The sequence below is a fragment of the Rana temporaria genome, chromosome 3, assembly GCF_905171775.1.
Source record: "Rana temporaria chromosome 3, aRanTem1.1, whole genome shotgun sequence".
NCBI lineage: Eukaryota > Metazoa > Chordata > Amphibia > Anura > Ranidae > Rana > Rana temporaria.
In genome coordinates, this window is record NC_053491.1 from 338217501 (window position 1) to 338244948 (window position 27448).

At 43.8% G+C, this 27448-nt stretch overlaps 1 protein-coding gene across 2 annotated transcripts in view; it reads right to left on the reverse strand.

Moving 5' to 3' along the window:
* Positions 1-27448, reverse strand: part of SGCD (sarcoglycan delta) — a 605373-nt gene that overhangs the window by 325548 nt on the left and 252377 nt on the right. The window contains exon 1 of one of the 2 annotated variants that reach the window (XM_040345085.1): positions 18441-18684. The exons of the other annotated variant lie outside the window; for it this stretch is intronic. The gene's annotated coding sequence lies outside the window, so the exon portion shown is untranslated. Of the gene's footprint in view, positions 1-18440; positions 18685-27448 lie in introns of those variants that run through there. 2 annotated transcript variants of the gene reach the window in all.

Sequence of the window (27448 nt, forward strand, 5' to 3'; positions counted from 1 at the left end):
TCCTCTGTTCAGAATGTAATTAGGAAATGGCAGTCATCAGGAACAGTGGAAGTTAAAGCAAGATCTGGAAGACCAAGAAAAATATCAGACAGAACAGCTCGCAGGATTGTGAGAAAAGCAATTCAAAACCCACGTCTGACTGCACGATCCCTCCAGAAAGATCTGGCAGACACTGGAGCTGTGGTACACTATTCCACTATACAGAGATACTTGTACAAATATGGTCTTCATGGAAGAGTCATCAGAAGAAAACCTCTTCTACGTCCTCACCACAAAAATCAGCGTTTGAACTTTGCAAATGAACATATTGACAAGCCTGATGCATTTTGGAAACAAGTTCTGTGGACCGATGAGGTTAAAATAGAACTTTTTGGCCGGAATGAGCAAAGGTACGTTTGGAGAAGAAAGGGCACAGAATTTAATGAAAATAACCTCTGTCCAACTGTTAAGCATGGGGGGTGGATCAATCATGCTTTGGGGTTGTATTGCAGCCAGTGGCACAGGGAACATTTCACGAGTAGAAGGAAAAATAGATTCAATAAAATTTCAGCAAATTTTGGATGGTAACTTGATGCCATCTGCGAAAAAGCTGAAGTTAAAGAGAGGATGGCTTCTACAAATTGATAATGATCCTAAACACACCTCAAAATCCACGGGGGATTACATCAAGAGGCGTAAACTGAAGGTTTTGCCATGGCCTTCACAATCTCCTGACCTCAACATAATTGAAAATCTATGGATAATCATAGACCTTAAATGAGCAGTTCGTGACAGACAGCCCAGAAATCTCAAAGAACTGGAAGACTTTTGTAAGGAAGAATGGGCAAAGATACCTCAAACAAGAATTGGAAGACTCTTGGCAGGCTACAAAAAGCATTTACAAGCTGTGATACTTGCCAAAGGGGGCAGTACAAGATATTAACTCTGCAGGGTGCCCAAACTTTTGCAGGTGCCATTTTTTTGTTTTCTGTAATTTTGAAAGTGTAAATGATGGAAATAAAATCTAACTTTTTTTGACATATTATAAGAATGTCTAATCTGTAATTTGATGCCTTTTGGAGATTTTTCCATCTTTCCTTGGATCCGTTATGCACATTAATTCAAATTTTTACCTGGGGTGCCCAAACTTTCGATCCCCACTGTAATATGAGGTCAAAGAAGGTTTGCTTTTCAGGGTCCTAGACTATGGAACGCTTTACCAACCAGCATTCGGTTGGAGGAAAACCACCTGACTTTCAGAAGACAGATCAAAACTCTGCTCTTTTGATGTCATGAGACACGAACAACTAGCGCCCAGAAGCGATTCAGTTCGCATGCGCCGCGCTTTATACGTTTTTCATTCATTCATTCATTCACACCTGTACGCATCAGGCAGGCCCTTGTTCTACATCAGGGATCCTCAAACTATGGCCCTCCAGCTGTTGTAGAACTACACATCCCATGAGGCATTGTAACACACTGAAATTCACAGACATGACTAGGCATGATGGGAATTGTAGTTCCCAAACAACTGGAGGGCCATAGTTTGAAGACTCATGTTCTACATAGTTGAAAGTAAATCTAAAGGAAATTGAATAACAAAAATTGTACAGTGTATGGCCAGCCTAAGGGTGAATTCATACCACAACGCAGAGCAGCCAAAGCAATTCACTGCTCTGTCCTGTCTGCATTGCCTGCTGCGCTACAGAGCAGTGTGGTGCGTGATTTAGCACATCAAACCACTCCCTTTCTTTATTAAAGTGTATAAAACATACACTTTATTCACTGCAATGTTAGGCAGCACAATGCACTACATTGCCTGACACTGCAGTGTGATTCGGCCCGGTGCACTCTGATAAAATGCAGCATTTTCTGCATTTCAGGGCAGCGCTAGGCTGTGTTGAAGTGTGAAAGGGACTCAGAGAAAATAGTTTCCTGTGTGGCCCTGCGGTAAAATACATTTGTCTCTGCATATAGTGTGAATTTGCCCTTAGTGGTTAGCACTTATACCTTGTGGCAATTGGGTCCTTCACTCGAAAATTGGCCAGGACACTATCTGCTTGGAGTATGCATGTTTTTCTCCCCGTGTTCACATGAGTTTCCTTTAGTTGCTCCAGTTACTTCACACACCTTAAAGACATGCTGTTAAGCAAATTAGCTCTTGTCTAAATTGGCCCTAGTATGTGTGTACAGATTGGTTTTGCACATGTGTTATCACATTCAGCACACCAGTCCCAAGCCTAAGCAAGAGGAGAGACATGAAGAAAGACTTGGCAGGCCCAACTGTAGAAAAAAATATTCTATAAAAAAGGCTTTCAACCGTATCAGACATGGTGCCAGAGAACCAGAGAGCTGGCCCATAGAATTGTCAAGAGTTGCATACAATTGAATAGATATACAGTGGAACCTCGCTTAAAGAGTAACTTGGTCTGAGAGCGTTTTGATTTGCGAGCAGCTCTTTTTTTTAAATTCTGACTCGGTTTGTGAGTGTTGACTCACAAGACTAGCAGAATTCAAGCTAAATAGGCCTGCAGTACCTCATTTGGCCTGAGGTATGGGGGCGCAGGAGCCGAGAAATGCCGAACATTTGCCTGCAACACCTAATTTGGCCTGAGGTAGGGGGGCGCAGGAAACGAGCCGAAGTGTCCTCGGGCCTTTTCGGACGTTTTTGGCGCTCTCTGGCATCCCCCCACCTCTGGCCGCATTTGGTATTGCATCCCATTAAAGTCAATGCAGAACAAATAATTTTAATTTCCATTGACTTCAATGGGAAAACTCCCTTTGATATGCGAGTACTTTGGATTACGAGCATACTCCTGGAACGGATTAGGCTCGTAATCCGAGGTTCAACTGTATACAGTACTGTGACAGTGCTAGTCATGCCACCGTGGAAAAATAGGTAAAAGGCACAGAGGGTTCTCACAAACACAAATTGAGAGGCTCCAAAATGGCTGTTCTAAGTGGAGAAAATTCAGTTCTCTATGAGTTTTGTAATTCTGGGATTGGGCTCTGGAGTTCATAGACTTCAAAAAGTCTTGGGAGGTATGAAGACTCTGATCTTACCAAAGACCAGCAGGCTCCAAAACATTTATAAGCAAGGTGTTGGCAGTAGTCTAGGGATCCATCCGGGATACAGGATGTTCCCTGTCCAGACAAGGAAGTAGGCCACTACAGAAGGGAGCTGCAAGAGTGCGAAGAATGCAGAGAAAGTTGAGAGAGAGAGAGATATAAGAGCTGAAAGTGAGGTGTAGAGATTGCACAGGAGCGCCGCCATGCTGTAAGTTGCTCTGTGGGACCAGACCACAGGCCTAGGCTTGAGGCTTGAACAGCTGCGCTGCAAGAGAGCCAGGAGGCCTAAGGTCATTTATTTTTGTGTTTTAAAGGATGGTTGCCTGTGAGGGGAACTGTTTGTGTTCTTGAACATTTACTTTCTTTTCAAATTAAAGTTGGCCAACAAGCCATAAAACAGGACTACTTGGCTGGAGTGAACTCATTGGGAAGCACTACTCCTTGAGCAAACCCCTCCAACATATCACACATACAGCTTGAATAGCAACTCAAAGCACCAAAGCAAGAGGTTCAAAAATGACAGCCAGTCAACTAATACTTGGAAAGTACGTTATAGAAGTCACATAAATTAGTAATTCAGGGGAGATGCACACATTAATAGTGTCTGAAGAGCGGTAGTGCCACTACTGACTACACATTGTTGATATTTACATGTCAACCATGAGCTGTGGTGGCAGCCAACTGGGTCCATTCACACTGTACTCATGTGAACGCCAGCACAAACTTTACATGCATAGAGCCTACAGACAACGTTTTGTGTAGGATAGGGTGACCAAACATTCCCAGTTTCAGGGGACAGTCCCTGGTTTTGTCCCCAAATTGGATTTACCGTATTTATCGCGGTATAACGCGCTCTGGCGTATACCGCGCACCCCCAAAGTGGCCCCCAATCCTGTGGGAAAAAAAGATTTTTTGTTTTTTGTACTTACAGTTTTGATGTCTTGCGCGGCGTCCATCTGCGGCCTCGTCGGGTCCGGCGTCCTTCTGCGGCTTCGGGTGTCCTCTTCGGCGGGTCCGGCGTCCGTCTTCGGCGGGTCGGGCGTCCATCTTCGGCGGGTCGGGCGTCCATCTTCGGCGGGTCCGGTGTCCATCTTCGGCGGGTCCGGTGTCCATCTTCGGCGGGTCCGGTGTCCATCTTCGGCGGGTCCGGCGTCCTTCGGCGGTGTCCTCCCGCTCGTTTCCCGCCACGACTTTGAATACTGCGCCCGCATATAGCGAGCGCAGTACACTCGTGAATCTTCGGGCAGGCTCGGGCGCCTCTCGCACTGACGTCCTGTACGCTCAGGACGTCAGGACGTCAGTACGAGAGGCGCCGAGACTGGCCGAAGATTCACGAGTGTACTGCGCTCGCTATATGCGGGCGCAGTATTCAAACTCATGGTGGGAAAGCGGGTATCGGCGTATATCGCGCACCCACGATTTTGCCCTGATTTTCAGGGCAAAATAGTGCGCGGTATACGCCGATAAATACGGTAATAGGGGGCAGGGGCAATTTCAAAGACAGTCAGTGCAGAATTCAAATAAAAAAAATTGAATTACACACCCCCGCTCCGCTGTGCCTACTAGCATAGGGGGGTTGTATGTTTCCCATTATCTGTGCCCCTTTCTGATGATCATGTGCTGGTCAGAGCGGAGGGAATATTTCTTCAGTTTCGAGCGCATGCCCATTCAGCTCCGCTTGCATGTTCTTCTGCCTTGGCTTAAATCCTTGCCAGCCACCTGCCTATCTCCTTGCCTTCCTTGGTGGAGTGATCTTCCTCCACTCCCCATCCAGTAGTAGCCGAGGCCCGAAGAGTAAGACTTGAGAGGCTGTGAGGCGGGCGGCGACGGGCAGAGAGTCGCTGATTGTTGCCATTACTAGTAAAGAAAAAAATATGTCCCCGGATTTCATTTTAAAAATCTGGTCACCTTAGTGTAGGATTTTGCTATGAGCAAGTTCACGTGTACATGAATATGGCAAATGTTAATGAAGCAGCAGGCAGCATAATTAGACCCAGTCCATTAAGTAATCAGCACAGATTAACAGACCCGGTCAGTCTCTCTCTCCTCTCCTCTGCAATACCAGTCTTTGTGAGGACACTTGTCATGAAGGGTGTGGCTGTTACTCAGCTCTGCCAAGACAGAGTACTGCAGTGAGATGTTCCTTACTGCCCCCCTCCCCAGCAGAATATACATTACCTTCACTTCCCTGATGCTCAGTAGAGCTGGAAGTACAGAAACTAGTTGAAGGAACTAGTGTCTAGTGATCACACGGTACTGTCAAAATAAAGGGGTAAGGCTTCTTTGCTTCTAGAGGCCAAAATGTGTGGTGAACAAATAAAGTCAATGTGAGTATACGCTGCTGGTGAAGAAGGACTGAAAGTGAACCTGTTGCTTAGCCCTGCACAAATTTTAACATGCACTACTGTACAACCAGTGGGATGCAACATAAATATGTGATGTGTCCTTATTTTCTGTAGCTTAGCAATGCTCAAACTAAATATGACCCGATACATCAGAACACTGTGCTACTATGACATTTAAAACCACAAGTCACATAAGGGAGCAGATTGCATTGCAAGGGCAGGATCCTGAATTCCAAGCTAGATGGATACATTCTGTCTGACTGAGCAACTGTAAATAGTATATGTAAGTGTACAATACTAAAAGAAACATACTGTAAATCTCTCTTTCTTTAAAAATGCAAGGATTAGCTTTGTAAACTTTTAACATTTTCATAAAATGTTATTTCAAATTTTAACTGAACCTTCAGATTTAGGACAGTAATTGTCAATTTTTTTCAGGTAAATTTTTTTACAAGTTTATGGGTTAAGATTTGCACATGAAAAACAACAGCATATCACTTAGATGGGAACGTGTCCCATAGCATAAAATGGGAATCTTAGGCTGTGTACACACCATCGGTCCAAACCGATGAAAACGGATCGAAGTTCAGTTTCATCGGTCCAAACCGTCTGTGTATACGCCCCATCGGTCTTTTGTCCTTCGGACAAAAATTAGAGAACTTGCGTTAAAATCGAACCCATGGACCACTGACCAATAGGTCCAAGCCGATGGTTAGTACACAAAAGCATTGGTTCAAAACCCGCACATGCATTGAACTTAATTTTTTTCAGCACGTGGTGTGTTTTACGTCATCGCGTTCTGACCAGATCGAATTTTGAACTGATGGTGTGTACGCACAGCAGACCATCAGGCTGCTTCAGTGGTAAACCGATGAAAGCGGTCCGTCGGACCATTCTCATCGGATGGATCGACCGTGTGTACGCGGCCTTACAGTTGAGTGTTATCACGCATAGTCTCAACCCCTGATCAGTATACCTTTAAATTAGCTTTTCTCAATCTTTTTTTACTGAAGGAACATTAGATAAATGTAGGATCTCAGGGATCCCCAGATATTATTTGTCTGATCTACATCTTATACCGCGTACACACAATCGGAAAAAGTCCATCGATCGTGTGTGGACCCCATCAGACTTTTTTCCGTCAGTGTTTACAAATAGAACATGTTTTATTTTTTTCCGATGGAAAAAATCCGAAAATTCTGATTGTCTGTGTGGAACTCCGACGGAGAAAAAAAACATGCATGCTCAGAATCAAGTCAACGCATGCTTGGAAGCATTGAGCTTAATTTTTCTTGGCTTGTCGTAGTGTTTTACGTCACCACCTTTTGGACGGTCAGAATTTGGTCTGACAGTGTGTATGCAAGACAGCTTGAACGGAATTCTGACGAAAAATTCCATTGGATTTTAGGCCATCGGAAATTCAGATCGTGTGTACGGGGCATACGTGTTCATTAATCGCTAGAAAATTTGTTATCTATGCTGGATTCTAAAAATACCTGTCCAATAAAGTGCTTTCTTTCGTTTTATTATGTTATATGAATAGCCATGAAGTTCAGGTCTCCCTCATGACTATGTGCTGCTAAACGTTAGGAGAGAGGCCTGAACTTCATGGCTAAGCCATATCTGAGGCCAGGGAGAGCAACTTCACTGGCCTCCAGAGTCATTATTTGAAATCAGCCTCCCGTAACAATGTGACACTCATTTCCGAGAGGCACCCAGGAACGCTTCCCTTTTTATGACAATAAGCGCTCCTTGACCACTCTTATGCAAAGGGTCATGGCTTTTGTATGGATTTGTGGATTTGTATTCATAACACCAATTCAAAACAGTGTAAGCACAGAGCTTTTCAGAATCCAGCACAGATAACAATTTTAGGATTTCCTATTCATTTGTAACCCTGCAAGGAAGTGGAAGACAATGATAAAAAAAGGATGGGAGAACATTTTTGTAAGCTTATTTTTCCTCTACCAAAAGTGAGATGGGCTAGGTGGGTAGAGCACTGTGATTACAGCAAGAGAGGGTGATAAAAAAGAAGGGCAATGTGGGGAGACAAACTAGACAGGGTAGCCAGATCTCCTACCCAAGGGTGAGAGAGGAATGGGGACGGGGAAATACAGGGAAGGGAGGAAGGTTAGGATAGAATGTGATAAATAAAAAAGGTGGTAGATATTTAAGCGGAGACTTGATGGTCACTGGTCCAAGGAGGTGATAAGGGGAAACAGCTAAGTATTGATAGGGGTGAAAGGGTCCTGGTAGGGATTGCATTGGTTTAGGCCAGGGAGGAGTTCCTAGAATTCCTCTGTAAAAGTGAAATCTATCCAATGTAGAGCCATGTGGGCATGGTATAGATTTGTGCCCAGAAAGTTAGTAGAACTGGACAAGATCAAAAAATATGTAACATTATTACCTAGCTGTAAACAACATCTTGAACAGATCCAAAGAACAGCAGGGTAGATGGTGTTTAAAATTGTTGGGGTGTGTTGGATAATGGTATCTGATATCTATTACAGATGGATGCAGTTGAAGCTAGAAGTATTTGGAGGTCTCTTTTCCATTGGTCTAGGAAGTGGAGCAGGGTTAGAGATGTTCCTATAAAAAGCAGTTTGTAGGCATAGGAAAGAGTTGAACTGGTCCAGAGGATTAGCAATCACTTTTAAATTTCCTTATTAGGATTTAGAAAATATGAGCATTAGGTAAATACTGGATGTAATGGGATAGTTGGAAATTCTGAAGAGGGCCCAAGGGGGAGAAGTCAAGGTCAAGGAGCTTGTCAGAAAAGCTGACAAACAAACCAAGTTTCTAATAAATTGAAGAGCATAAAGCCTGTGCTTTGGGGACAGAAGGTTAATCGCTGTATTTTGAAGGCCTGGGGGAACCTAGGGTTGTCCAATGAAGGGAGATTGAGATGAGGAAAGAACATAGGTGGTTATCGCGTGGTTATGCGTCATGAGTTTTCAATGTTGGCCAATAAAAAAAACTAAGCATGTTACCAGAGGCTAAAAACACATGAAAATAAAGGCAAAATGCATCATGACTACTATGGGCATCAAAACAGAGTAACGTAGACAAAAAAAGGACCTGAGCAATACAAACATGCATTGCACAGGCTCGTTCTATAACAGTTCCTTTGATGACACATGTGTTTTAATGTCTACGTCAAGCGCATTAAAGCACGAATGGGTGAACGGGTTCTAGTGTCTTTTTTTTAAACCCCTTCTCGCCAAGCCCTGGCATTCCTTTACGTGAGAATTTATGCCCGGGAGGGGGTTACAAACCTCCTAATCAAGTGACTATTGTGATTGACTGTCACTGGTCACATGATCGGTGTGTCGGTCCCACTCGCTCCAGATCATGACTATAGACCAAGAGCTGTCAATGCCAGCATGGCCACTGTGTTGGGAGCACACAGTAAGTGCGATCACCGAACAGAAACCTCGGCCGTCCACTAACGCATATGTGTGGCGTGTGAGTGTTAAAGGCCATCCTCTTGCACATATGCGTTACATGGGAGGCATGCTCAATATATTTTTTTATCTGCCTGAAGCTTAGCTTTAATTGTGAAATCTTCTTTCAAGGTCAAATTACACTTTAATCCATACCATTATTTGTTTATTCTTTGCATTCCTTTCCTCAATCTCTTACTAAACATGCCACAGTTTTGTGCAACTTAATAATGCCGAATACAAAACACAATTGACTGTTGCCTTCTGTCAGCCAGACAACAGAATAAATAAAAGAATGCATTGTATTCATAAATAAACTGGATGAGGACCAGTAAACTGGAACAATACAAACACAACTTATTTAGAAGCTGTCAAAAAAAGGAAGCCACGCTGTAAAAATGTGTTTATTACAGAAGTGAAGAAAAAGCCTTAATTTGCTGCATTGTCTACGGTTCTGGTTAACAGGCGCTAATCAACTCTCATTTATAAAGACAGGTCTCCGCCAGGTACAAAACTGTTCATAAAGTATAATAAATACATATCGTTCCACTACATCTCATCCACAAAAATATATATTCAGAATGACAGGGTCAATATTTAACTTGAGATAATCAAATGGTTCGATGAAGATATTTAGAGAAATACATATAAATTGTTTGTGTGTTAGTCTAGGGATCAGTGTAGGGAATAAATCAACTTCGATCCGGATGGCTAGAAAAGCATCTCTTTCTAAGCGACTATTCAATTTAGCATTCGTATCTGAATATCTATTCAATTTAATGTAAAAGGAATCAATTCAATGCTATATGAGCAGCTTCACCTGAACGGAACATATTTTCACACGATCTATACGAATAAACAGGCGAAGCAGGCTACCAATTCATTAAAGGGCAAACGCACACAAGTGACATTTTCATACTGGTTTGTGTAAAAAAAGCTTTCAGTGGCATTCATAGAAAAATAAAGATTCCTAGGAGATTGCAGAGGATATGTAAGGCCAAAGTGGTATAGCAAGAGGTAATATTTACCGACACACACACAGCTCACTGATTATCAGGAAAAACACAAGAGGACATATCTATGACTAATCTTCGAAGACTACTAAAGTCACATTTATTACATTCAGTATTAATAAAGAGCTTGAATCGCTAACACTAAATGTTGAATTCATATTATTGAAATATTTTTTCTTTAGAAAAAAAAATGCATATATCCTTAGTCTATTCATGTAGCTGCAGCTGGCATTTCTAGGTTCATCAAAACAGCCAGCAGGGGGAGTCACACATCAACGCCCCCAACCTATCCCTGTGTCTTTTTACCCCAGTCCCCCCCCTTCCCCCTACATAAATCCCCCTCTTCTCATTATGTCCTGATCCCCCCCCCCCCCTTCATTTTTTGTACCCCTTTCCTGTATTAAAAATATTAATTTATTTTAAAAAGTGCAAAAATAAAAAAGGATCTGCTACAAAAAAGATGCTTGCCTTTCTTGGTGCCTGAGCCACCAATCTGCTGTAATGAAGATAAACCACCTATACACACAGTGGTGTCCTGGTGTGTTGTATTTAAGCATTTACATAATTTATTGCATTAAAGTGGATGTAAACCCGAAATTTTTTATAATTTGTTTTGCTGTCACAATGTAGAGTATAAGATTTCCTATGATCTGTGCCCAGTCTTGCCGCAAAGAGTTAATCCAGCTCTGAGCAATCCTCTTTTCTTATTTCAGTGGGATAAACAGACAAACACCAGAAAACTTTGTCCGTTCTTCCCCCTTGCTGTGAATGACAGGTTATTTACATATCTCATGCACTAGCCTGAGACAGGCATTATTTTTTAATTCCCACCCCCACTCCTTTACTGAAGTCATGTGGTTACTTTTCTGGATTTTGACTGGAGGTTAGTGATCATAGCAGAATTTAGTGTAAGGAATACACAGGAAAAAATGCATGTTGACAAGGGGAGTGTAGAGGTGACATCACGGCTCCACCCACCGAGCTCCAGACAACAGATCCACCCACAGAATCTGCCGTTTTCCAGTTCTTATAACAGACAGAGGGGAGATATTTGACAGGTAAGGATACATGCAGGAGGCATGTATATCCTTATAGATCAGCACTATGGCAGTAGTTTAGAAAGGATGAGAGTGGGTTTACATCCACTTTAAGGCAGCCTATTCAAGCTTTAGCAATAGTTGCTTTAGTGTTGGTAAAATGGTTAGTGGTTGTCAAGGTAGAAGGTTTTTTTACCTTAATGTAGTAGTCATCAACCCTGTCCTCATGGCCCACTAACAGGTTTTATGTATTACCTTGGGGAGATGCAGACAAGAATACTGCAATCACTGAGCAGCAAATGCACATGTGATGTATTTCAGTTATCTTGCAAACCTGGCCTGTTTGTGGGCCCTGAGGACAGGGTTGATGACCACTGCCTTAATGCATTTTCAGTATTAAAGTAAAAAACCTTCTGTGTACAGCTCCCCTACAGGCCCCCCTTATCAGTCTTGATCCAGTGCTGTGCCCAGAAGAAGCAGCTCTCTCCGCTCTGTCCCTCCTCACAGGGCAGATTGTAGGGCAGCGAGATCCATTTGTTGCCAAGAAACATCTTCAGGGGACAGGGTTCTTCTGTCCCCTGAAGATGTTTCTTGGAAACTAAACGCGCTGGGCGGAGCTTATTGGTGACATCATAAAGCACACCAGTGGTGCTGGTGTTTGTCCCCTGGATTGTACAAATAAACACTTTTATATTTTTATATGATAGTATCACAAGATGTGGCTTGCTTTGCTTCTTTTTTAAGATTTTTATGATAACAATCGGCTGAATTGATGAGACAATGTGAACTATTCCTGGTGTATTCATGGCCACCTAGGGGTGGAGGGTGCTGATCTGAGTTCTACAAGCTGCAGTGGTAGAAATCGTTGGTCGGTTTAATAATCTTTCACTGACCTCCTATCACTTAGAGGTCCCCCATCTCTGGGTAAGAAGCTTGTGCACATTGAGCACTAATTGTGATATATGTTCGAATATGAATTATGGGTTATTTTATATTTATTTATTCATGTGTTAATTTCTTAATATAATAATTCATATATTTATTTGATGCACATTATTTGTGTCATACTTGATTACATAATAAGTTGAAATGAGGAGTTCCACCCAAAAATGGGACTTCCGCTTTGGCACCTTTCAGGGGGAGGGGGTGCAGATACCTATCTAAGACAGGTATTTGCACCCACTTCCGGGCCTAGACTCCTGTCGGAGTCACACCACTCCTCACCCCCCAACCTGCTGTCTCCTGGGAAACACACTGGTCCCTGGAGAGAGTGGGGACCAGTGGGGGTGCGCTGTGCTTCTCGCGCATGCGCAGTAGGGAACCGGGCAGTGAAGCTGCAACGCTTCACTTCCTGATTCCCTCACCGAGGATGGAGGCAGGGGCAGCTGAGAGATGAGCGATTGCTCGGCTTCGGCTGCCGACATCGCGGGCGCCCTAGACAGGTAAGTGTTCATTTTTAAAAAGTCAGCAGCTGCAGTATTTGTAGCTGCTGGCTTTCAGAAAAAAAATAGGGTGGACCTCCACTTTAAAAGGGACAGCACATCTATTCATATTTATAATAAAACTTTCACTATACTCTGGCACTCGGAGAGGAGAGATTCAGCTCTTTTACACAGCAGCCACTCTACCCCCTTTTCTGCTTTCCCCTGCCTGTGCAAAAAATGCGTTAGATTCACAGGATGTAAAGCATTCTGTAATTGGGCAAAGGGAGAGAAGGGGCAACCAGTGCAGCAGCAAATAACACTACAGCTGATGTGTAGGGCACGCATACTGTAGCTGGCATGTCAGAGTGCTGGAAATAGATCACTGCCTATGTCAATGGTGCTGTGAAAAAAAGAAAGCTCCAGGAGAAGCATACACCTTGTTGCACTTAACTCCTTGTGTGTCAGCAGATATAAAGGCGTTGATTTACTAAAAGCAAATTGACTGTGCACTTTAGACTGTGCTGTTGATCCAGAGCTTAGTAAAATGAGCAGAAGCTTGCATGTAATTGGGTATTCTTTGCAATGTGGAGATCTACTATGCTCGGAATCAGGTGTCTTTGCAAAGTGCACAGTCTATTGGCCTTTAGTAAATCAACCCCAAATACTTTTTTTCCCTGGCATATTAGCTCATATATGTACATGTTAACTACAAATTATACTTAAAGTATAGGCAAAACTTATTTTTTTCATTTTGGATAGAGTAATGCCGCGTACACACCATCACTTTATGTGATGAAAAAAAACGACATTTTCTGTGAAGTAAAAAATGACGTTTTTGAAACTTCAATTTTCAAAGACGAAGTTGCCTACACACCATCGTTTTTCTCACAATGTTCTAGCAAAACGAGGTTACGTTCTCACCACTTTTTCCATTGAAGCTTCTGGGCATGCGCGGGTGAAAAAACGTTGTTTTAAACGACGTTTTTTACTACACACGGTCAATTTCTGTGAAGTAAAAGTTGACGTTTTGAAAAACGACACATAAAATTGAAGCATGCTTCAATTTTTTTTGGTCGTTTTTTTAGAAGACATAAAACGACGTTTTCCCCCACATTAAAGTGACGTTTTTAAAAACGTCATTTTTTTTCATCACATAAAGTGATGGTGTGTACGGGGCATAAGGGATGACTATAGCCCCTGTTGGTTTATTTTTTGCCATCTGTGCTTCATTGGAGAGATCTCCATTTCACTTTCTGTCCCACAGTCAAAACAGAAAGTGAGAAGAAATCCCTGCAAATTAACCACTTGCTAACTGGGCACTTAAACCCCCCTCCTGCCCAGACCAATTTTCAGCTTTCAGTGCTCTCACTCTTTAAATGGCAATTGCGTGGTCATACAACGATGTACCCAAATGACATTTTTATCATTTTATTCCCCAGAAATAGAGCTTTCTTTTGGTGGTGTTTGATCACCTCTGAAAAGTGGAACTAATAGATGGCACTGAGAGCTGGCAGTGATGGGCACGGATAGGTGGCAGTCATGGGCACTGATGGGTGGCAGTGATGTGCACTGATGGGTGGCAATGATGGGCACTGATCGGCACTGATAGGCAGCACTGCTAGGTGGCACTGATTGGCAAGACTGGTGGGTATTGATAGCTGGCACTTGTGGGCATTGATAGGTGCACTTTTTTGCACTGGTGGGCACTTGCAGTTGGCACTGCAGGCCTTACTGGTGGGCACAGATGAGGTGTCTGTGTCCCTTCGTTTTCGGAAATGATGTCCCTTGCACAAGAGCCTGTGCTTTTGCTTTTGTTTACATCATGTGATCAGCTGTGATCGGCCCCTTACTCGGATCTGTGATCATCTGAGTCTCAGTGACTCTGTGATCACAGCGTGTGTCCTCCAGGGGGCGCGTGGGCTGCGTGCGAAGGGGATGAAATCTATTGACCGTCAGCAGGTCAGCGCTGTAGCCGTCATATAGCGTGGATCTGAAGGGGTTAAGGAAATCCCTGAGGGACCTTCGGGCCCATTGGAAGATTTTCACTGTATTACTTTTGTGGGCACACCCCAAAATTTGGGATTTTCTTTTACTTTCACTTTCAATGATAATGGTAAACAGGACAGATAGAGGGGATGAATCTCCCTAATGGGGTTACAGATAGCAATAAAACCTGACAGGGGTTCTAATTCCTCTCCACTCAATCAAAAACGAAAGAAAAAGTGTTGTATTTACTTATACTTTATCATAGTCAATGTACACCAGAATATATCAATTTTACACAACTTTTATCAAAATAACAGCACAAAAGCAACAGGTTTAATAAACTGGTGAAAAAGAGTGATTAAATCATACTCAGACAAAACTGACTAGTCTACACAGCATGCTAACAGTATTTGCTCTCCGCTAAATGCGCCCTCATACAATCCCAACATCTGCCAGGTGCTGGTTTAAATGAACTTCATGCACATCAGTTAAGTCATTCCAAATTGGCCAATCAACATGGACAAAGATCCTGAACATGGAAGAAGCCAAAGGCAAGGGAAGCATTTAAACTCAGCATCATCCCACCACCTCTTAGCAGGTGCTTAAAAAAAAAACAAAAAAAAACACCCACCTCCTATTGGAATCCATGCATCTGGCGTCCTTAAAGGGGCCAGACGCATGAATATGGGGGTGGAGTCCTAATGGATGCCCCTGCAACACTGTGTTTTGGGTGTGAGACAAGATCTTCATGGCCTCACACCCGGAAAAAAGATAGCGTTGGTCTGAGCAGTGCTTAGCCATTCAAAGAAAGCTTTGTATTCTATCAATGAATACAAAGCTTCCTCTGACTGGCTGAGTCAGATATTGTGACATCATCAGCCTGCCTCTCTGACTCAGCCAATCAAAGAAAGATTTGTATTCATTAGGGTTGTCCCGATACCGATACTAGTATCGGTATCGGGACCGATTCCGAGTTTTTTCGGCGGTACTCAGACGCCGATACCCCGCCCCGATACACAAATAGAATACTTGCCGCCGACCGCCGACGAACGCCGCCCGCCGCCACCGAAGCCGCAATCCCCCGCGATCCGCCGCCATTCGCCGCATCCCCGCTGCCGCCGACTGTGTAATACGGGCGGGAACATTACAGCCTTGAATAGCTGTAATGATTCGCACCACGCATAGACACTCCCCCTCGCTCGGGTGAACTGTCCAATCCCGAGCGAGGGGGAGTGTCTATACGCAGCGCGGCGCCAATCATTACAGCAAATCAAAGTTGTAATGTTCCCGCCCATATTACACAGTCGGCGGCAGCGGGGATGCAGGTAAGCGTGACATGGCTGGATGGGGGGAGACGCTGGATGGGGGGTGACGCTGGCTGCATGGGGGGTGACGCTGGCTGCATGGGGGGTGACGCTGGCTGCATGGGGGGTGACGCTGGCTGCATGGGGGGTGACAATGGCTGCATGGGGGGTGACAATGGCTGCATGGGGGGTGACAATGGCTGGGGGAATACATTGCTGGATGGCGGGTGACAATGGCTGCATGGGGGGAGTCAATGGCTGCATGGGGGGTGACAATGGCTGCATGGGGGGTGACAATGGCTGCATGGGGGGAGACAATGGCTGCATGGGGGGAGACAATGGCTGCATGGGGGGAGACAATGGCTGCATGGGGGGAGACAATGGCTGCATGGGGGGAGACAATGGCTGCATGGGGGGAGACAATGGCTGCATATGTGGGGGGACATCGCTGCATATGTGGGGGGACATCTCTGCATTTGGGGACACATTTTAAAAAAAGTATCGGTATTCGGTATCGGCGAGTACATGAAAAAAAGTATCGGTACTTGTACTCAGTCCTAAAAAAGTGGTATCGGGACAACCCTAGTATTCATTGATAGCATACAAAGCTTTCTATGAATGGCTGAGTGTGGCTCAGACCGACAATTTTTTTTTCCGGGTGTGAGACAGGAACGTTTGTCTCACACCTGGAACATAACACGGTATGCTGTATGTAGATTCCACACAGTTTATACAGCACTTCCATTGCTCCCAACTGTGCCTGATTTGAAGCAATGTCCCTCTGTCCCTCTTTTCTCCTCATGTGTCCCTCATTTTGGTCTGATCTATATAAAATTCACTTTTTATCTATCAAAAAGTGTTTTCCAGCGCTAAACCTTTTATCTGATTTCTAAATTGCTGCATTTGTAAATTCCAAAATCCAATATAAAGGAATAGTAGTGGTAAAAAAGCACTTGTGGGTTTACCCAATCTTGTTTTTTTTTGTACAATTCTCCTTTAAGGGGACGTGGCAAGGGGTGTGTCCCATGTCTGCATACTCTTGCTGATAGGTGTCCCTCAATCCCATCTTATAAAGTTGGGAGGCATGCAGATCCAGCAACCACACATGTCAGGCCCCGTACACACGACCGAGTTTCTCGGCAGAATTCAGCCAGAAACTCGGTTCAGAGCTGAATTCTGCCGAGAAACCCGGCCGTGTGTACGCCGAGGAAGCCGACGAGGACCTCGGCGAGGAAATAGAGAACATGTTCTCTATTTCCTCGTTGTTCAATGGCAAAAGTCGGCCCGCCGAGTTCCTCGGCGGCTTCCACACTGAACTCGACGAGGAACTCGATGTGTTTGGCACGTCGAGTTCCTCGGTCTTGTGTACGGGGCCTTAGAAAGAGAAATCTGTTGAGATATCAGGCACATAAGAAGTGCATTGTTTTCTGAGTTGGCCAACTGAAAGACCGGCATTGTGAGAAGGAGCAGCAAAGCACAACTACTTTTGTTGTACCGCAAAGCAGGAAACCATGTATATATAGGCATATACAGCTACTGTATGTACATACATAATTCCGAACTATACACATGAACTTTTTTTTTTTCAATAACACACCATGGGCCAGATTCAGAAAGAATGGCTTAAGTTTAGGCGGGCGTAGCGCATCTCATATACGCTACGCCGCCGTAACTTAGAGAGGCGAGTACCGTATTCACAAAGAACTTGCGCCCTAAGTTACAGCGGCGTAGCGTAAATGGGCCGGCGTAAGCCCGCGTAATTCAAAGTAGGCTGGCAGGGGGCGTGTTGTATGGAAATGAATCGTGATCCCACGTAAATAACTCGCCTAACGAACAGTGCATGCGCGCGCATGCTCAGTATCACGTAGAATTTTCTCCCTAAGTTACGCCGGCTCAATGCTTAGTCGACGTGAACGTAACCTACGCCCATCCCCATTCACGTACGACTTGCCCAAACGACGTAAAATACGACGCTGTTCCGTCGTTTCCGACGTCCATACCTTAACATGACTTACCCCTGCTTTATGAGAGGTAAAGTTACGCCGGTTGTACGCCTTACGTAAACAGCGTATTTTAATACGCCAGGCGCAAGTACGTTCGTGAATCTGCGTATTTAGCTCATTTGCATATTCAACGCAGAAATATACGGAAGCGCCCCTAGCGGCCAGCGGAAATATGCACCTAAGATACGACGGCATAAGAGACTTACGTCAGTCGTATCTTGGACAAATTCTGGCGTATCTGATTCTTTGAATCAGGCGCCTAGATACGACGCCTCACATTCGGACTTACGACGGCGTATCTGGAGATACGCCGTCGTAAATTCTTTGTGAATCTGGCCCATTGAAATGTTTACATTATGCTGATCTCTTTTAAATCTATGTTAAAAAAAAAAAAAATTATGAAAAAGATAACACTATTTAAAGCTAGCAAAGAAAATCAACAGGTGACAAGGGTTTAGGCTCCATGCACACTGGGTTTAAAAAAATGTCTGTTCTCTTGGGAGTAAAAAACGCTCATATCGAGCATTTTTTGTACAAAGTCTAGAAGAGTTTTACGTTTTTCTGCCAGTATGCTCCAATCAGGAACGTGATCCAGAAGGCTTTTTTATTTCTGCGTCTAAATGTTAAGCTTTAATACTAAAGATTTCTAGATCTTCAAATCATTAGGTCAGCCCCTGGGACAACTGTTAACTATGCTTAGAATAACAAGGCCTAAAATGCACAGTGTACATGTGAAAATATCACTGCATTACAGATAATATAACAACCAGACTAAGTGCATTTACTATGCTTTCCTACAAGGCTGTGCTGTGTCTGTAGTATATATTTAGACCTTACCTTTCAGTATCCGGACATAAACAAACACTCCGCCAACACAGCAGAGAGGAAGAAGCCTCACACACTTTGCTTGTACCCAGCCGGTAAGGCCTGAGCTCCGAAGCTTGCTCTGCCTGTCTCACATTTTCCAGTTAGAAACTTGCAGCCAAGACCCTGCCCAGCCCCAAAGAATTTCCTGGATTGCTCTCCCTCTATTGAAGCCTGGCCGCCTATGTGTTACAGTGACACACTGCCAGCATCTGCTGCTTCTCCTGGTCTCAGTTCCCCAGAATAAAGTGGCCGAACACATGTTTTACATTACACAGTTTCCTGTATTGCCTTCTGATAGCCAAGAGGGCCTAGTTCAATGCTAACTGTAAAGGAACTGATAAGATAAGCCACAAACTGCGAAAGCTCAAAGCCAAATCTGAGAAAAATGCTAAATATTTGAAAGTGGATCTAGCATCAGATGTGTTATTTCATATTAAATGCATGCATGCTAATGGCCCGTATACACAATAAGAAAATCGTAAGAAAAATTTCGTCCGACGAACGATCTGCCGATTTTCAGTTCGTTAGTTTGGTGCTTTACGACAGCCGATTCCGTTTTTTCGTCCGACAAAAGCTGGGCTAATTAAATGATTTTTGTTTAATTAGTATGGTTTTCGTACGAAAAAATTGTAAGAGCAAGAAACTAAAGAATACAAACAAAACTAGACAACACATTACGTAACTTCTGAAGTTGCATTCTGTCGTACGAGAGTTTTCGTATGGTGAGTAACCTCTTCATTTTCGACATGAGACTAGCATGCAACAAAAAATGGATGAACGGTTGTCCAAAAATCTGCTAGTGTCTGTACGAGACTTTAGTCATATGGAAGTGTAAGGCCGCATACACACGACAGTCTGACTGGCCTCACTGTGCATAGAATACTAGCTCATTATGATATACTTACCTTAGATCGAAGCCCCCGCAGTGGTTTCCGGCACACCGCTTTGGCTGGCGACATCTCCTGGAGTTACTTCTAGGTATCGCGGTATTGGCTGGAACCACGATGACGTTACTCCCGCGCATGTGCACGGGAGCTGCCAGTAACGACACATCAGCTGAAGCAAGGGCAGGAATGAGCCGTTGCTTTAGTGCGCATGCGCCAATGACATCGGCACATGCTGATACAGGGGATATCTCCTAAACCGCGCAGGTTTAGGAGATATCCCGGTAGCTACAGGTAAGCCTTATTATAGGTTTACCTGTAGTAAAAAGTGGTTGTAAAGAGTTTACAACCACTTTAAAACATGTACATGTGAAAAAAATAAGATTGACCAAAACCATTGTAGTTTTTTAAGTTACTTTTTTCTTTGAAACATTTGAAACAAACTTTGTACTTTCGTTCCATTTCATTCTCATTGTATCAGTCTTTTTTTCATAGATGCTTTTTTTCAAATGCCAAAAAAACATCGGAAATGGATTTAAAATAGAAAGAATTAAAATGTTCCACTGCTTTCTATTGTCTGAAAAAGATGGAGCCAGCAGGATCTATCATGCATGCAGCATGCTTCAGATTTAAAACAAGAAAGACAACACAAAGGAATACCGTAAATACATAATGCTAATGATTATCTGCACACACAGGCAAGGAAAAAGAGAGCTGTCGAGTGCTTTAGTTTCCCTCTCAATTTTATAAAAAAATTAAATAATTAGGAATACAATTAGATTAAAAAAAATATGTAGTCCATGTTTTTAAATGTTGCCTTCACATGTAAGAAACAGTATAAAATACTAAATTACCCTGGAGGCCCCTTTGACACTTCTGGACACACATTATGCTTTTTCCAACACCTACCCGCTGATGTGCACTGTGTAAGGGTGTTGCAATGTGTTGTAACAGCAATTTTTTTGAAACTTTGTCGAAATGTCACAAAAATTCCATATATTTTTATGCACTATAGTGCGTTACGATGTACGTGCGTAACACCACGCTGCATAGAAAAGTAACATATGCTATTTTTCCTTTTTTTTATAGTGCACAGAAACATAGCCCACTGGTGTGAACTGAATTAATTGGACATACCGTATATACTTGAGTATAAGCCTACCCGAATATAAGCCGAGGCACCTAACTTTACCACAAAAAAACTGGGAAAACGTATTGACTCGAGTAAAAGCCTAGGGTGTCCATCTGCATGCCTCACTATTCCTCACTTTGCCTCACTGTGTCCATGTGCATGCCTCCCTTTGTCCATGCCTTACTCTGTCCATTCCTCACTGTGCCCATGCCCCACTGTGCCCATACCTCACTGTGCCCATGCCTCACTGTGTCCATGCCTCACTGTGCCCATGCCTCACTGTGCCCATGCCTCACTGTACCTATGCCTCACTGTACCTATGCCTCACTGTGTCCATGCCTCACTGTGCCCATGCCTCACTGTGCCCATGCCTCACTGTACCTATGCCTCACTGTGCCCATGCCCCACTGTGCCCATACCTCACTGTGCCCATACCTCACTGTGCCCATGCCTCACTGTGCCCATGCCTCACTGTGTCCATGCCTCACTGTGTCCATGCCTCACTGTTCCCATGCCTCACTGTGCCCATGTCTCACTGTACCTATGCCTCACTGTGTCCATGCCTCACTGTGCCTCACTGTGTCCATGCCTCACTGTTCCCATGCCTCACTGTTTCCATGACTAGACTTACGTTTAACATGGGAGTATATAGAAGGGTTGCAAGGCTTTGAAAAATCAGTGCTCCTCAGCCGTAGGTCCCCCAGACCGTAAACTTTGCACACTTGTAGAGGAGAACTGGGGATACATGTGTGCCAAGTTTCGGCCGGTACCGGGTCCCCAAAGTTACCAGAGAAATGAGTCTATGCAAGGGGTGCCCGACTTTGAAAAATTGGTGCTCCCCGGCCATAGGTGCTTCGGACAACAAACTTTGCACACTTGTAGAGGAAGAGTGTGGCTATATGTGGGGACATACGGCCGGCCAGTACCGGGTCCCCAAAGTCCGGGAGATCAGGTGCAAAAAGGTGACTCGTGTATAAGCCGAGGGGGGCATTTTCAGCACAACAAAAATGTGCTGAAAAACTCGGCTTATACTCGAGTATATAAGGTATGTCAAATTGCATTGTCTCTGCATTGGGATTGCATTGAGCAAAACTACTCAACACAGCCAAATGTATATGATGTTAGGTGGTGTTACTGCGACCAATAATGCACAATAGTGTTTATCAACAAAACTGCAGAAATTATATTTAAACTGACAAAATCTTCTTACCCTACCACAAATAAATGAAATTCTTTTTTTCTCCAGATAGCCTTGAATAGAAAATGGTTTAGATGGTTTAGCACAAGTTGAACTCCACAGGCAGGTTTACTAAAATGCTCAACTTTAAAGTAGAACTATACACAAATCTTTTTTGTGTCCCACTGGGGAGATTTACCTTCACTTCCGGTCCCATAGCCAAAACAGGAAGTGAGAAGAAATCCCTGCAAATTAAGGGAATCCCAGAACTAGTGTCCCCATTGGAAGATCTCCCCCTTATTACTTTTCTGGGGACAACCCAAAATGTGTTATTTTATTTTACTTTGACTTTTAATGCTAATGTTATACAGGACAAATAGAGAGGGTGAATCTCCCTAATGAGGGCACAGACAGCAATAAAAACTGACAAGGGTCCTAATCCCTCTCCACACTATCCAAAATATTAAAAACAAAAAGTTTAGCCTTTAGTTATACTTACTTAGACCAATGTTACTTAGTTATACTAATGTTCGCTAAACACAGACAACCCCATTGGCTAAGTGTGCCTTTCCCCGCTTTGGCTGTCAGTGCCACAATGATGTTACTGCAGCCATCACGTGATAATGTCTGAGGTAAATATCACAGAATAACACTCATCCAACACCCTCAGAGCCCCACTTTTATTTAAACATCTTCATCTTTTCAGCCAGGGGTAAAACCAGGGCCATGTCTGCTGTGAGGCAAACAAGGTGTTTGCCTTGCCTTAGGCAGCATTTTTCAGGGGACTGCTCTATAGCCGAATGATGGCTAAAGTGTGGACGTCCAGTTCTGGGAGGGCGCCTATTGGTGTCCTCCCAGAACCGCGCCCGCAGTGTTGCGCACCTGGCGCGATTTGTGATCCACTGTGTCTGAAGCCAATCGCAGCAGCTCTTTACTACGTGATCAGTGTCCAATCACAGCTAATCATGATCTAAACACACTGCAGAGATCCGGTATCTGGCAAGTGTAAAAGGGGACATGTGCACTGATAATCAGGGCACTGATCATCTGTGTCCTGATTATCCATGCAGCCCCAACAGTGTCCATAATTGCATCCAATCAGTGCCCATCAGTCCCACTCAGTGCTGCCAATCAGTGCTGTCTGTCAATGCCAAACAGTGCTGCTAATCAGTGCCAAACAGTGCTGCCAATCAGTGCCCATCAGTGCTGCCTATTAGTGCTGCCAATCAGTGTCCATCGGTGCTGTCTATCAGTGCCAATCAGCACTGCCTATCAGTGCCCATCGGTGCTGCCTATCAGTGCCAATCAGTGCCCATCAGTGCTGCCAATTAGTGCCAATAAGTGCTGCCTATCAGAGCAAATCTGTGCTGCCAATCAGTGCCTATCAGTGCTGTCAATCATTGCTGCCCATCAGTGCCCATTAGTGCTGCCTATCAGTGTCAATAAGTGCTGCATATCAGTGCCTATCAGTTCCCATCAGTGCTGATAATCACTGCTGCCAATCAATGCTAATTAGTGCTGCCAATCATTGTCCATCAGTCCTGCATATCAGTACCCATCAGTGCTGCCAATCAGTGCCACCAATCAGTGCCCTTTAATGCCGCCAATCAGTGCCCATCAGTGCCGCCTACTAGTGCACATCAGTGCTGAAATACTGCCCATCAGTGCAGCTTTATCAGTGCATTCTCATCAGTGTTCACTAGTGCTGCCTCATCCTTTGCCCTGCTGACCATGACCTATGTTTTGCTGACCCCATCCTCTGCTCCAATGACCACATATGTGGCACTTGGACGAATCATGTCTCAGGGTCTGATGAGGAAGCCACAGCTGTTCACTATGAACAGCTGCAGCGTCCTCATCTGACCCTGAGACAAGAACTGTATATCGCGGCTGGGGTGGGACAAATTTAGGTGGGGGGTGCCCGGTTTTAGTCTTGCCTAGGGCAGCACAAAACCAAAATACACCACTGGGTAAACCTGGAGTGAATTACCTATCTTTAAAGCCCTTAGTCTGAAAAATTACCACAGTCTGGTGCTACATCCCCACACCCCATTTATGACGAGTGGCACCATGTTTTAACAGAACAGCTTGGATCTGGAAGAGTCCTAACCTGGGGTCCTTCCATGATAAACATACTCTGTGCCTCATGCAAAGTCCCAGGACTGGCACCTGGTCTACAGGGTTTGGCAGTCTTACAGGCTGTGTTCCTAGGGAGGCAGGGTGTGCGCCTGGATTTATCCTGAAGCTGCAGTCAGCTAAAACTGAGCAATACAAGAACCTCAGTTTTGTGGAGAGCTACTCAAGTGGTACCTGTGTCCCCTGCTACCACTTCAAGTTGTAATAAAGTTGTTGAAAAGCATTTAAGGACTGTATCTGAATTCTTGTAAAATTGTATATTTGTTTGGAAGACAGTAATCTGAAATGACCCCCCCCCCCCCCCCCAAAAAAAAAAGTTATACATCCAAAGCTATTTGTCACGCGAGGTTATTAACTTAAAATCCATAATGCAATACTGAAGCTAACAACATGTCTGCCTTACATACAAAGCTGCTCTTGAGCTTTACAGTTCATTAATCAAGAGTCGGCAGAGGAAAATATGGCTGCATGTTACATGACCCAATAAGAGTTAGATGGCTTTCCTCAGCAACTCCTCACCTCTATCTCAAGGAACAAAGAAAAGAATAAACACAAAGCTTCAGTCGTATGCTGCCAACCTCCTGTTCTAGCCAATGACCCATGAATGCATCCCTGTTCCTACACACAATTCACAAAATAATGACTTCTTACACAATGATTAAATCAGAAAACAGCCATGAAAGGGCACGCTAATACTGTACGCAGCTCAACATTTTGTAGAGAGGATCAAGAAACGTACTTATAAATTTATATTTTTTCCAGACTAAAACTAAAATAAATAGCTCACCAAATATGTCTATATACCCTAAGGAAAATATAAACATTAGCAGCGCTAAACCATTCATTTTAATCAGGATATAAACAGAAATCATGTCCTGATAGAATTGATATATAGAATTAAATATAGATAGTCTATATAGAATGTTCAGCTGTGTCAAAATGACCCACAGTGCCCGGGGGGCTGAATATCTTTTACAATGTCTTTTAGGATATTTTAGGATGTTAAACTCCACAGATGACAGGTGAAAATCAGCCTTAAACTCCACAGATTTTCAGACCTCCTCCTCGTGTTGTCAAATCATGGTACAGGCTACCTCTGTGGTTCCTGTTTGAAGTACACCAATGGATCTATGTGGATCTCCAACATAAACTCTCTTGGGTTCCAAGCTCCAATTCACGAGTATTAATTCTCACAATAACGGTCTTCCAATTGATTATTAATTAGTAATCAATCCACACCTGTGGTATACATCGTTACTGAAGCTGTACCAATTATTGGTAGCCATGTTGGGAGCTTTAGCGAGCGGGCGATGCCACTTTAGTAGCAGCTGAGGGGGGTTTGCGCCCCTTTTTAATAGGTTCATGAGCGTTGAGGGAAAGTGGATGTAACGGAATGGTCCGTGGGACCCAGAGGCTCTTGAAGGGTGTGGGGTACTCCTGTTTCAGCTTCACCAATGACTCTTGTGTCTAGGGTCATCCTATGTCCACTAGGGGCATAGGATGACTGAGAAATGATATCTCGGATTACATGAGATGGGACGGGTGGGTGGAGTTGAGTCATTGTTCATATTTGGGTGCTAACTGTATAAGAGCCTGAGTTTACCATTAAACTATCTATTTGTTTTGAACCAGAGAACAGAGCTGTGTGTGTCTCATTTCTGGGGAATCATATGGGCCGTGTTCGTCTGCTGGATTGTGGAGTGTCGATAAGCTGTCGTGGGTTGGTGGAATGGAATATCGTAAACAGCGTTAACCCCTGACCGTTACAGTGGATACAAACTTTTTAGTGATTGTTTACTTTTATTTGTTTTGGAGATCACCAAATATATATACACTATACAGCCATAAATTTGTGGCCCCCTGATCATCACTCATATAGACGCTTGTTGGACATTGGGATTGCAAGTGCAAATCACACAGAAAAAAAAAAACTATGGGCCAGATTCAGATAGGTCAGCGGATCTTTAGCGCATAGATACGACGGCCGGACTCAGAGATACAACAGCGTATCAGGAGATAAGCCGTCGTATCTTCTTTCTGAATCCGGTACAATATATCTAATTAATTAAACCCTCATTCACATTTTCAATTTGGGCAAATTAGCGATTACATGAGTGAGATTCAATGGGGGATTCTAGCTGAGGGTGGAAGCCCTACTTTAAGCACAGCTAATCGTTCAAACAGCGATTACCTTCAAATAATTGACCCTGGATGATTCACAGGTAATGGTGCTATGATGCAGAATGCATCTAGGGCCAATCATTTGTTCATCGCTCCATGCGATGGGCTGCAGTTAGGTGTGGGATCTGCAACCTCTCATTGCATGTGTGAATGTGGCCTAGAACTCAAAAATAGCATCAAACATGTAAATAAAATACTGTATTTATCGGCATATAACATGCACCTTCATTTTAAGAAGGAAGTTTCAGGAAAAAAACTTACATTTTAAGTAAAAAACATTGAAGCAAAATAAGGGTCAGTGCCCATCATGCAGCCTGATCAATGCCCATCTGCAGCCTCAAAATTGACCATCAGTGCAGCTTGATCAATGCCCATCTGCAGCTTCACATTTGCTCATTAATGCAGCTTAAGCAATGCCCATCCGCAGAATCACAATTGCCCATCAATGCAGCTTGATCAATGCCCATCTGCAGCCTCACCATTGCCCATCAATGCAGCTTAATCAATGCCTATCTGTAGCCCCACAATTGCCCATCAATGCAGTTTGATTAATGCCCATCTGCAGCCTCCCCATTTCCATGAATGCAGCCTGATCAATGCCTATCTGCAGCCTCCCCATTGCTATGAATGCAGCTGGATCAATGCCCATCTCAGGGAGGGGGGGCGGGATGAGCGCCGTCAGATTACATACAGCGAGAATCTCCTGTTTACTTTACATCGGCTTCTATGATAGACAGAAAACTGGTTCAATGCCGGCCCTGGAGACGTGACTTCCTGTTACAGAGGCCGCTGAGTAAACAGGAGATTCTCGCTGTATATAATCTGGCGGCGCTCGTCCCGCCCCCTCCCCTTTCTCTCTGAAGCAGGCCAAATTGCAGTATCGGCGTATAACATGAACACACTATTTGCAACCGATTTGCAAGGTAAAAAAGTGAGTGTTATACGCCAATAAATACAGTATCTGTTGACATGCTCCTACCACTATGCTACCATGTTGTAAATATTTCATAGGTTATCTGTTTTATTTGTACACTTTTGTACCTTCTTGTTTTTATACAGCTGATTTTTTTTTTTGTGTTTTCAGACACGACCTGTACTGGATATTTTTTTTCTTGTTTGCCTCCTACTAATAAAAACTGATTTGCACAAATATCAGCCCCCACTTTAACCAAGGGTGACATACCACATAAATGTGCCAAGACACAGTAGGGAGGGGAGCTTAGAAGAGCTACTCCATTTATAGAAAAACCAAGAGAGAGAAGAATGTTCCATAAGTGGTACAAAAATAAGATTTTCTCACTTGAGCCTCGTTACAAGCTAACTGAAGTTTCCAAAAAGAGTCACGTCAATAAGCAGAAATGAGGGAGGGGGGAGTATTAGGTCAGGGGACAATGGCCACCTCAATCCCATGAAGATGGGCCCTTAAACAAATGTCCCTCATACCATCCTTTCCACATTCATAGGCATT